The sequence below is a fragment of the Euprymna scolopes genome, chromosome 16 (assembly GCF_053919585.1).
Source record: "Euprymna scolopes isolate OS-2025 chromosome 16, ASM5391958v1, whole genome shotgun sequence".
NCBI lineage: Eukaryota > Metazoa > Mollusca > Cephalopoda > Sepiida > Sepiolidae > Euprymna > Euprymna scolopes.
In genome coordinates this window covers 57,374,363-57,388,651 of record NC_136497.1, presented here as the reverse complement: position 1 = coordinate 57,388,651, position 14,289 = coordinate 57,374,363, and the positions used below count along the sequence as shown (strand labels likewise).

Sequence of the window (14,289 nt, the reverse complement as noted above, 5' to 3'; positions counted from 1 at the left end):
ATATAAATTTATATATATATATATAAATTTATATATATATATAAATTTATATATATATATAAATTTATATATATATAATATATATATATATAAATTTATATATATATATAAATTTAATATATATATATATAAATTAATATATATATAATAAATTAATATATATATATAAATTAATATATATATATAAAATTAATATATATATATAAATTAATATATATATAAATTAATATATATATATAAATTAATATATATATATAAATTAATATATATATATAAATTAATATATATAAATTAATATATATATAAATTAATATATATATATAAATTAATATATATATATAAATTAATATATATAAATTAATATATATATATATAAATTAATATATATAAATTAATATATATATATATATATATATAAATTAATATATAATATATACATTAATATATATATATAAATTTATATATATATATAAATTAATATATATATATAAATTAATATATATATATATAAATTAACATATATATAAAATTAATATATATATATATATAATAATATATATATATATAAATTAATATATATATATATAAATTAATATATATATATATAAATTAATATATATATATGAATTAATATATATATATGAATTAATATATATATATATAAATTAATATATATATATATATAAATTAATATATATATATATATATAAATTAATATATATATATAAATTAATATATATATATATAAATTAATATATGTATATATATATAAATTAATATATGTATATAAATTAATATATATATATAAATTAATATATTGTATATATATAAATTAATATATATATATATAAAAATTAATATATGTATATATATATATAAATTAATATATATATATAAATTAATATATGTATATATATATAAATTAATATATATATATAAAAATTAATATATGTATATATATATATATAAATTAATATATGTATATATATATAAATTAATATATATATATAAAAATTAATATATGTATATATATATATATAATTAATATATGTATATATATATAAATTAATATATATATATAAATTAATATATATATATAAATTAATATATATAAATTAATATATATATACATTAATATATATATATAAATTAATATATATATATATATAAATTAATATATATAAATTAATATATATATATATACATTAATATATATATATATAAATTAATATATATATATACATTAATATATATATATATAAATTAATATATATATATAAATTAATATATATATATAAATTAATATATATATATAAATTAATATATATATATAAATTAATATATATATATAAATTAATATATATATATATATATATATATAAATTAATATATATATATAAATTAATATATATATATATAAATTAATATATATATATGAATTAATATATATATAAATTAATATATATATATATATATAAATTAATATATATATATATATATAAATTAATATATATATATATAAATTAATATATATATATATAAATTAATATATGTATATATATATAAATTAATATATGTATATAAATTAATATATATATATAAATTAATATATGTATATATATATAAATTAATATATATATATATAAATTAATATATGTATATATATATATAAATTAATATATATATATAAATTAATATATGTATATATATATAAATTAATATATATATATAAAAATTAATATATGTATATATATATATAAATTAATATATGTATATATATATAAATTAATATATATATATAAAAATTAATATATGTATATATATATATAAATTAATATATCTATATATATATAAATTAATATATCTATAAATATATATAAATTAATATATCTATATATATATATATAAATTAATATATCTATATATATATATATAAATTAATATATGTATATATATATATAAATTAATATATGTATATATATATAAATTAATATATGTATATATATATAAACTAATATATATATATATATAAATTAATATATATATATAAATTAATATATATATATATAAATTAATATATATATAGTAATCATTATATATATATAAATCATTATATATATATAAATTATTATATATATAGATTAATATATATATATAAATTAATATATATATATATATAAATTAATATATATATACAAATTAATATATATATATATAATTATATATATATAATGATATATATAGTTATTATTATATATATATAATTATTATATATATAATTATTATATATATATAATTATTATATATATATTATATATAATTATTATATATATATTATATATAATTATTACATATATATTATATATATTATATATGTATATATTATATATATATGTATATTATATATATCATATATATTTAATTTCATATATATTATATATATATTATATATATTATATATATATATTGTATATATTATATAAATATTATATATATATTATATATATTGTATATATTATATGAATATATTATATATATATTATATATAATATACATATACTATATAAATATTATATATATAATATATATATTATATATATATTATATATTATATATAATATATATATATTATATAAATATTATATATAACATATATATTATATATTATATATATACTATGTATATATGATATATACTATATATATATAATATATACTATATATTATATATATATTATATGTACTATATATTATATATATATATTATATGTACTATATTATATATATATATTATATGTACTATATATATTATATATATATATACTAGCGGGGGTACCCCGCCTTGCCCGAGTGGTTGTTTCCGGGACAGGGGGGGATTTAAAAATGTTATGGTAGGTAAGTAGGAAGGATCAAACCCGGAGTCATGAGTAAAAGTAGGAAAATAAAGTGTGAAAAAAAAACAAAAAAAAACATCTGCAACGTTAACAGTTCGGCCACCAAGAAAAGTCCATTCCAGTTGTTTAGGAAAAAAAAACGACTACGGTAGGTCGGCGCGAACGTGAAAATATAATGTGAATTGTCCAGCACGCTAACCACTACGCCACAGAGCACTGCAGCTTAGTTTAGTGATTTTAAATAACTTCACATGAAAGAACTACAAAGCCAAACCGGTGTTCTCTTCTCAACTGTTCCTTGTGAACGATCCCCAAACGGTGTTAAGTGGTGGCAGGGGGAGGAGGAATTTATAAGAGAGAAAATATTTTACCACTTCCATTGATCTTAACCCATTTTGGCCGTGACTTCTCAGCAGAAAAAGTATAGAAATCTAAGATTATCGAGGAATTTGAGAAATAATAAGCCTATAACACACCTCAGATATTGTTCTGCCGTTTGTGCATATTATATTTGCATGAAATATCTTGATTTTTAATCCTATTAAGGTCAAAATCAGACAAGGAAAATGAGTTCATTTTATTTATATAGAGATTATATGTACTATATATATTATATATATATATTATATGTACTATAAATGTTTTATATGTATATTATATGTACTATATATATTATATATATATTATATGTACTATATATATTATATATACTATATATATTATATGTACTGTATGTATTATATATACTATATACATATAATGTATGTACTATATATATTATATATACTATATATATTAAATATACTATATATATATATTATATATACTATATATATATTATATATACTATATATATATTATAAATACTATATATATTATATATACTATATATATATTATAAATACTATATATATTATATATACTATATATATTATATATACTATATATATTATATATACTATATATATTATATATACTATATATATATATTATATACTATATATATATTTTATATACTATATATATTATATATACTATATATATATTATATATACTATATATATTATATATACTATATATATATTATATATACTATATATATATTATATATACTATATATATATTATATATACTATATATATATATATTGTATATACTATATATATATTATGTATGCTATATATATGTATTATATATACTATATGTATTATATATACTATATGTATTATATATACTATATATATTATATATACTATATATATATATTATATATACTATCTATATATCATATATACTATCTATATATTATATATACTATATATATTATATATATACGATATATATATAATATATATTATATATACTATATATCATATATATACTATGTATATATATTATCTGTATAATATATATTATATATACTATATATATTATATATATATACGATATATATATAATATATATTATATATACTATATATCATATATATACTATGTATATATATATTATCTGTATAATATATATAATATATATAATATGTATGTTTATATATATATATATACGAGCAAACAGTTAATAAAACATGTTAAAAACACTTTGAAAAAGAGTTAATAAAACATATTTAATCTTAAAAGGAGACACTTGATAATTGATAGTCCTTAATCCGCGGAGTTTCGAAGAAATACTTTCCTTCTCATCAGAGGGTAGGAATTAGCAAAATGCGGGATCGGATTTTGCATACAAAATATTTGATGAAACAACAAGTAAGTCAAATATCTTACTTGATAACAAAAAAGTGAAGTAGATGGAATAGTGTGAAGAAAAGGGTGAATACATATGAATGGATAGTCTGGTGAAAGATAAATAACCCACTGACGGTAAAATCCAAAAATATAACTTCAAGAAATTAATTGAATTTCCATTTGTACAAGTAAAATACAAGGAAATCCCGTAATTGGAAGATGGTCCAAAATAATCCAAAGCCCGAAATCCATGGAATAATTCACAAAAATGTGTACGAGGGAAAAAAGGAAAAAATTCCAATAATATGGATAAAAGAAAGATAAGATATGTTTTTCACACTGCTGCTGAGACATAAATATAAATAAGAAAGATCAGGAAAGAAAAAGAGAGGGAAAAATTAAATGGTGATAGAATTAAATATAAAATAGTAACACAAATGTCAAAATGACCCAGATAGGAAATGTTAAAGGGCGCGAAAAAATATATAGGGCAAAATAATATAGGTCAACTGAAATGTACCGATTATTGCTTAAGAAAATGTCAGCAAGAGTTGTTAAAAGACACTAAATGGAAAATAAATAAATTAATTAATTAATTAATTAATTAATAGAAATAAATAAAAAATAAACAATAAATAAATAAATAAAAAATAAAATATAAAATAAAAAATAGAAATTATTTAAGAGGAAAGGATGGCCGGTATCTGCAAATTCAGGAAAAAGCAAGAAAGTAAGTAAATGCATATAGTAAAATATAAGTAAATATACATACAAGATATGAAAGAGTGGGTAGATTGATATATTAGATAGATAGGAATATTTAAAGACTAAAACAGAAATTGCAGATAAAAAACCGGCTAAGCAAAGAAGAAATAAAGAATTAAAATAAAGGATTATTAAATTATAAAGTATTAAGAAAGTATGTAGAAAAAAACGATAAAGTTAAAGAAAAAATTATATATATCTGAAAGATAAAAGTAATAACTATGTAATTTCAAAATTGCCATAATTAAATTTGGACTTATGTTTACAGAAAGAGATCAGTTCATTTTTTAAATTTATTATATTATTACTTTGAGGGGAAGTAATTATAGTTATAGCTTCGGTTATGCAGAGGTGATATGACTTAGAGCCTGGAGTATAAGACTTATCTTTTTTTATGATGGTACATTTGATTGAGAAGCGGGTATTATTAAAGTTAAGTTTTTAAATTAAAGTAGTTAGAGAAATTCCTTGGTTATTATTAGAATTATGGTTGTTAAAAGAAGAAATGAGGTTTGATATTCTTTTCTTAATTAATGTTGAAGTAGCGCCGGTATATGTATGTACTTTATTAAAATCTCGAGGTCTGGTACTAATATTAAAGTCCAGTCTTATTAAAGTTAAGTCTTTATAACAGCTAAATACAGACCAAAAAGCATAATGAATTTAAATGATTTAACTTTGATAAGTGAGGAACGAAACCTGGTTAGCTAACCTTTTTTTCATTTTTTGTTTTCTAAATTCATTATGCTTTTTGGTCTGTATTTAGCCGTTATATATATATATATATATATATATATATATATATATATATATATATATATATATATATATATATATATATATGCAATAGGAATGAAAATTTTACTAGACAAAAGCAAGTGTAAATATATACGAATTATTTTTAATATTCTGTCGAACAATAAATTTCCTTGCAAATTTTAATTTACAGTCTTGATTTCTTTTCATATATATATATATATATATATATATATATATATATATATATATATCCTAGCAGGGCTACTCGGCGTTGCCCGGAGCTATAAAAGTAAACAAAAAAGTGTTTATTTGTAAATTAAGCAATTGGATAATATGGTAAATATTATCCTAAATTTTTATGAAGGGCTTTCACCTCTTTCTAATGATACTAAGAAAAAGTAATTATAGATCATATTTAGACGTCTTCCTTGCGCCTAGCTGTGCTCCAAAATTGATACTAATTTGTCAATTAGTTTTGGTGAGAATTTTATTTAAACAAATATGAAACATTTAATGCTGAACATTTTCCGTGGCTTTATTTAAGATCGCATTCAATTGTATGCCGACAGATTGTGCTGAAATAATAACGTGATTATTTGGAATGGGGGATTTGTTAGCTAATTTAAAAATAAATGACGGCTAGAGTCCTACTAAAAATTTGACTTACTAATAAAAATATAATTTAAAAGACACTGACTCAATAAAATTGTGTAAAAAAAATAGAAATGAATTGATAATTAAAAAATAGTAGGTTAAGAAGAGGAAGGAATTTTCTCGCATTGTCAGACGCATGCGCAACTGAACACGCGCAGATAAACATGCATGTACGAACCAATAGCGAAGGGAAATACGCGCAGTGAGAGACAGAGAGAGAGAGAGAGGGGGGAGATCAACCCGTTTACACACACTGTTAAACCTATAGAATAATAGGGAACAGCAGTCCGATTGCTGCAAAACCGTTATTAGAGTGATTTGTATGGTACGCACGCACACACACACGACTGTAATGATGTATGCATAAAATGAACTTGACACCGGGCGAAATAATATGTCTTAGTGGCGCCATATTTTAATTTTAGTAACCTTTTGTTCATAAAGCGGAGAATTGGATTCCGGAATATGAGAATTTTCAGAGCTCAGAATGGACGGAGTTTCGCGAGGTAGCATTTATTATTTCTGAAACATAAATTGGAAAGATTATGTTAGGTCTATGTATGTATGAGCCAGTTATGATTAGTGTAATCACAGAATTTGTGAAACGTGTAGAATTCGTGCCGGTGACAACTAGTAGCAGCGGTAGGACTAAATGTTTAGAGAAAAATAGGAACTCCTGTTGCGATTTTGATGGTGCAATGTGGTATTTTATTATCACGACTGGATGTGTCTAAAATAGTGTTCAAAAGTTAACTGAGACAGTAGCTAATAGACTAGATGTATTGAATTTGCATATGGTATCTGTTGTAGCAAACCTACAATACTTTTGTCCAGAGGGTAATTTCTGCGGCTACTTTATTAAAATATATATATATTCATTCAAACAAAGCATATTGCCATTGGGATGGCAGGAACTACTGTGAATTAGGGGGAGGAGCAGGAGCATATAAATAGGGACATCCTATATGGGAAGTGGTGCAGCGAGCTGTTTGTTTACATTGCAATTTCAAGCATCGGTGAGGTAATACTAGTAATACTAAAATTTAGCAGTTCGAAGAAATAAGTTATTGGAGCAGTTTTTCGGCATCCGGGGATCTTTACATTACGTCGACTGGGCATGAGAGCAGCAAACTCGTCGACATATATTTATTGAAGTACTTGTAAAACAACCACAAGGATACAAAATTGGGGCGATGGGACAGAGGTTTTATTTTGGTAGACAGTGTGAGACCTATTAGTTTAGAAAGGCGTTTTTGAACCCTGTCTAAGAGGAATGAAACAACAATACTCCATGCATGAACGGGCGATGCCTTTGTAGATATAGAGGATACTGATAATGTTAGAATTTTCTAGAACGGTAAAAGGAGCCCATTTTCCTTCTGATTTTTTCCCGACGTAATTGTTCCAACTTATATTAGTCATGACTGTAATGCCAAGGAGTTTGAATATTGGACTCTCGGAGATACTATTAGTCATGGGGGTGGAAAAATCTATGATGTGGCATAAAGAATGCACGTATGTTTTTGATTCTTTTTTATTTATAAGGATAACCGTATGTTTTCATGGTTACCGTAATAAAACGAAGACAAAAGTACCTCAACATTTGTTTTTATTGTTTCTTCTTCTGTATATCATTTCTTTTCCCTTTAATTGTTATTAAATAAATGTGCGTATTTCTTATATCCTTTCTTGTTTATTAGTGTATACCCTGTCTCTAGAGTTGTGTTGGTACAAATCTGTGTATTTCAATTTCCACTTTATCTATCTTCTACTTCTTTATAGCTCATCCGAAGAAAATATTTGTGAAATTTCTTGTAAAAAAAGTACACCACTTAGTATTTGCATCAAAGAGTATATAACTACGATTGATTAAAAAAATGCTCTGCTGAGCTGGCCCTTGTCGTCTCAAATCTATAACAAATGCCTTGCTGAATATTGCTTCTCTGATAGATGGAAAATTGACTCTATAGTCTCCAAGAACTCTGATGATAGACCTGAGCCTCGTAATTATCACCTTATCAATATAATCCTGACACTCATTAACCCTTATCCTCGAGTGCATTTGGGCCTTGATTAGCGATTACCCCTCTCCTAGTAAAATAAAAGAACGCAACAAAAAATTCATTGTTTCGTTAAAACGATAATAGTTTAAAGAAATTCTTCATGATTGTTTTTATAATAGAAACCTTTACGTTCAGATGTTGAATTCAATTCCATGACTGAAATCTGAAACCTTAAAACATTTGCCTTCGTGCAAAGAATGTTGTCTTCCATTGCAGAACAGACACAGTCTGATTGTTTGCTAAGCAGCATTCATGGGCTTTAATTCTCATGAGAAATACTTGAGCGTTTTGCAACCAAATTGTTAGCAGATTTTGCTGAAGATGAATAACAAAATAAATGCCATGATTTTTTTTTCATGAGGATAAATAATTTATGCTATTTGAATCATTCGAACTTCTGTTCTCAACGTGGACTTTATTCTCACAAGTTCAACACAAAAATGTCTGATTTTGACAAGATGCGCTTAAAGAACCTTAGCGTTTTCATCGTCTGAAATTATATTAGAATACCATCCACGATGGGTACAAAAATCCGAAAAATACAAATAATACAAAATAAAAAGCATTCTTTGTTTTTCATTTACTTAGCAAATTAAAAATTATGAAATTTACACATATATTTATATACTATATACTTCAGGGTTAAGTTTAGAGTATATTTACGGCGTATAATCCTTTTTAACTTATTTAACCACACTACTTATTGAAAATGAATCATTGCTTTAGTAACGTTTTTTTTTTTATTTAATACCAAAATACAATAGATACTGTAAATGATTGATGTCCAGTACCATAGTACGTCACCACGAAGACTCGTATAACGTAATACGACATTAACAAGAATATTACTTACATAATGATCGACGTCAACAAATATTCCTCGAATGTTCATTTGTTTCCAACCCAAAAGATGATTCTGGTCAGAAGTTGTATAGTTTTGTATTGCTTAAGCCAAAGATATTTTTACCGGAATCCAGACATCTTTTACGTTGTTTAGACTTCGGAATTTTATTCGTTTACCAAATCTTAAATTATTGTGTGCATTGTCCGTTGGCTGACGTCATAAAAACCCTAGCCATTTTGTATTTCAAAATACTTAACAACTATGTTTTAGTAATTCTTTAACAAAAGGATATACTTTCAATTTTTCTATTCTTTGTCCGTAAAACTCGTGACTAATTTAAACGTGTTTCTCCATGTTGTTACGCGTCTATTTTATGGATATAAACAGTTTAGGGGTATTTAATACACAAACATAATACTTTTGTTTGTGCATTTTACGGCATATCAGCTTTTTTTAAGGAGTTAGGGTTAAAGACGTTTTGAAAGTTATTCATAGTTTTGATGCGATTATATTACGACCCATCAACGCTTTTCAAGTTTATTTAATGCCGAGACGCATTTTAGACTATTCATTGCAGACGTGTAGACTGTGTGCCGCCCATTCGACAATCATTGAACTCGGTGCTTGTGTGCCGAGGTTTTCTTCTTTCTTCATTTTATCGATATGGACACAAGCATTGTTTTAGAAATATAGACGAACAAAACAACGCAAACTCATAAGAGAGAACACAAACTCCGATACACTCCGGTGTATAAACGTATTAGAAATGAAATAATTTGTCTGTCGGGGCATCACTGTCGTTCGGCTGAAGTCCGTCCATCTCGTGCCTGCACCAATTTGCAGTCTACCTCGCCTCACTCAGCTCTGCTCACATCTGTCTGGAGACTTACCGAGACGCAAAATGCCTTGAACAACGCCGACTCCTTTACTTGGACTTATGACCGGAAATCCTATGTCCGGTCTTTTGCTTTAATGACATTCCCTCTCTGATTAATAGAACATGACTATTTCCTATTCTACTCACCTTATATCTAAATCATTTCTTTAAATTGCCCATGGTCTTGTCTCGAGGGGTGGGGGGACAATCCATAGTATAACATTCGTATGAATGAATAAAAAAATTCATTTTAGATATAATGAAATGTGTGAGATTGTTATGGGTTCACTATTTCCCAATAGTATTCATGCACAAATGATCTGATAGGATTTTAACTCTGCATGGTCAATTCCATTGTTTGAAACGATATCCATTACGCTAATCCCGCACCTCTGAACATTAAAGCAAGTTGATCCATGAAAATGTTGATGTACTAAATACTTTAACACATTACTGCTCTATTTTTGCATCATCAACATGGAAAATAATTTCCACCAGTTTTCTTCCCTTATCTTTTCCTCTCCTTCCTTACTCTGTACTATCCCCTGTTCTATAGCTGCGCTTTATAAAGCAATCATTTAAAGAGAAAATATGAAAGAAATAAAAACAAGACGGGCTAGGATAAAAGACGGCCATTGCGGTAAATTCCACCATTTTTAGACGTGTCCAGGCAGCTCTACAAAAGGCTCTGGCCGTCGGTTACTCGCTGTGAATTTTGCAATGTCATTTTAGATGCCAGAAAAGCATAATTTTAAAATTGCTTCTTTTTTTTTTTAAATATGTCACGCATTTAAAAGATAAACTTTGTCACATTTAAATTTGAAATGACATTTTCGTTCGTATTGTTTTGATTATTTGGACTACTATTCTCATGCTGAGTGTTATGTGAAAATAACGACTAAGATGATAAGAGTAGTCCGCACAATCTAAATAATACGAATTATCAATCCACGTCTAAAAATTCAGAAACACTGCTTAATTGTTCCCCTTGGTTTTACATGAAAAAAATTAGAAAGTATTGATATTTATTACTGCTAATGTCTCCCATGGCCAAAACGTTGTGAAAATAACACTCAAGATGAGAACAGTAGAATAATTCAAATAATACGAATTTTCAATCCCTATCTAAAAATTCAGAAACATAAGCCATTTTAGTTGGTTAGTCATGCTTAAGTTTAAACAGTATTTTCACCAGTTCGTCAAGCCTAAAGTTTGAAATAAATTATTCGTTGGTTCTTCATGTTTTAATTTAAAATAGCATTTCTTTTTCATTCTTAAAATTGAAATACCATTTTCGTCGATCCATTATGCTTAAGTTATGAATAGTATTTGTATCAGTGTGCCACGCTTAATTTTGAAATAATATTTTAATCAACCCGTCACACGTAAGTTTGAAACAATAGTTTCGTCGGTTCGTTATACTTAAATTTAAAATAGTATTTTTGCTTGTTTGTAAAAATAAATAAATAAATAAAACGGCACCCGGGTTTAATCGGCTTTCTCGAAAACAGGAAGTTCCATGGGAGTATGAAATTCATAAGCGGTCCTCAGTCGCATGTATAACCCGTAAGGAGAGATGACGATGTTAGGTTTTTGCAACTCTTGCGGGGAGGTGTCAACATTCTCCTACATACAGCGCCTGGAATTTTCAAATTGGTTACCCATCTGATATTGACCACGTCAGCGTTGTTTAACTTCAGTGATCTAACGAAAACCGTGATTATGGCGTGTATTGTTTGTAAAGCTTAAAACCGTGATTATGGCGTGTATCGAAAGCTTAAGTTTAAAATAGAATTTTCGTCAATCTGTCTCGTTTAAATTCGAAATTGCATTCTCGTCAGTTTTCTAATCGTCCCTTAGTCTTAGATTATTCCGTGTTAAACGCGTAGATCCAATAGACGCATCCAAAGAAAATTTCTTGTTTTCATGTGTGACGTTGGGTCCACCATTATCGACGTCAAAGAGTTTTTAAACGCGAAAAACATCGACTCACTTTTTTTTTTTTTTGCGTCGATTTATTTTTTTTTTCACGTATCAAAACTACAAGAACCGAACACAGTTTCCATTAGAGCATTTACCCTTTTCGCACGCCTCGTCACGTTCGTCGTAAACTTGAAAAACAAAGCTCAGATAAAAATGTTCAGTTTTTGGAAAGTAAATATTTTCACAAGTTCCTTTTTCAAGAGTTGCGACAATCTGGAAAAAAGAAAATTCAGTGATTACAAAAAAATGTTTGAACTGATCAATTCGTTTGAAGTCTGCTGAAAAGGAAACGCTTATCTGGAATCGGTAAAATGTTTCTTTTCCCAATTTTTTAAAAGAAAAACATTTTGATGTACCTAAGAATTTTCATAAAATTATCTGTCAGCTTGTCTGTCACGGTTAAGTTTCCAATTGTATTTTCGTCAGTTTTTAACTGTTACGTTTCTAATTGCATTTTTATCGGTTTGTAACGGCTACGTTTCCAATTGCATTTTCATCGGTTCGTAACCGTTACGTTTCCAATTGCATCTTCATCGGTTCGTAACGGTTAAGTTTCCAATTGCATTTTCGTCAGTTTGTAACGGTTACGTTTCCAATTGTATTTTCGTCAGTTTTTAACGGTTAAATTTCCAATTGCATTTTCATCGGTTTGTAACGGTTAAGTTTCCAATTGCATTTTCATCGGTTGGTAACGGTTAAGTTTCAAATTGCATTTTCGTCAGTTTGTAACGGTTAAGTTTCCAATTGTATTTTCGTAGATTTGTAACGGTTAAGTTTCCAATTGCATTTTCATAGATTTGTAACGGTTAAGTTTCCAATTGCATTTTCGTCGGTTTAGTTTCAAATTGCATTTTTATCGGTTTGTGACAGTTAAGTTTTAAATTGCATTTTCGTCAATTTGTAACGGTTAAGTTTTAAATTGAATTTTTCTCGGTTTGTAACGGTTAAGTTTCCAATTGCATTTTCCTCGGTTTTTGACGGTTAAGTTTCCAATTGCATATTCCTTGGTTTTTGACGGTTAAGTTTCAAATGGAGCAATTACTCTTTACATATCAAAGGCTTTTGATAGAGTATGGCATAAAGGTCTACTTAACAAAATCCTTTGCTACCGTGTAGCTGAAAATGTCTTTTCAACCATTAAAGCATTTCTCTCTGATACGTTCATAAAAGTAGTGTTTGATGGGAAGAAATCAGAAGCTAACAATATTAATGCTGGAGTCCCTCAGGGATCCATCCGGGGCCCAACTCTCTTCCTGATCTACATCAATGATCTCCCAAATCACATCTTAAGATCATTCGTAGACATTAATGCTGACGACACTACCATCTACGGCAACACTTCAAAGGCCATAAACGACCAAGTTCTCTCGGATTCTTTCTCCTCTGACGTTGATCACGTGGTACAATGAGGGAAGAGGTGGCTGGTTAATTTTAATGCATCTAAAACCAAGCTTCTATTTTTCCATCATCAACGCTCTGAACCCCATCTGGCATCAATTGAAATGAATAGCTCTCGTCTTGGGGGGCTCCTTGTTTTGACAAGCTTTTGGATTCTGATCTTAAATGGAACACGTACATGAAATCCTTTGCCTAGGCTGCTGGGGAAATGGTAGGGTCATTCTACTGCTCCAGTAGATATCTCACTGCTGATGCAATCCTCTACATGTATAATAGCCAAGTACATTAAAAAATGGAGTACTGTTGCCACA

The 14,289-nt window shown here is 25.4% G+C and overlaps 1 protein-coding gene across 4 annotated transcripts in view; it reads left to right on the top strand.

The window, feature by feature from the left end:
* LOC145295986 (heparan sulfate glucosamine 3-O-sulfotransferase 5-like) overlaps positions 1-14,289 on the top strand; it is a 316,089-nt gene that overhangs the window by 193,545 nt on the left and 108,255 nt on the right. Inside the window, exon 1 of one of the 4 annotated variants that reach the window (XM_080141932.1) lies at positions 12,618-12,886. The exons of the other annotated variants lie outside the window; for them this stretch is intronic. The gene's annotated coding sequence lies outside the window, so the exon portion shown is untranslated. Of the gene's footprint in view, positions 1-12,617; positions 12,887-14,289 lie in introns of those variants that run through there. 4 annotated transcript variants of the gene reach the window in all.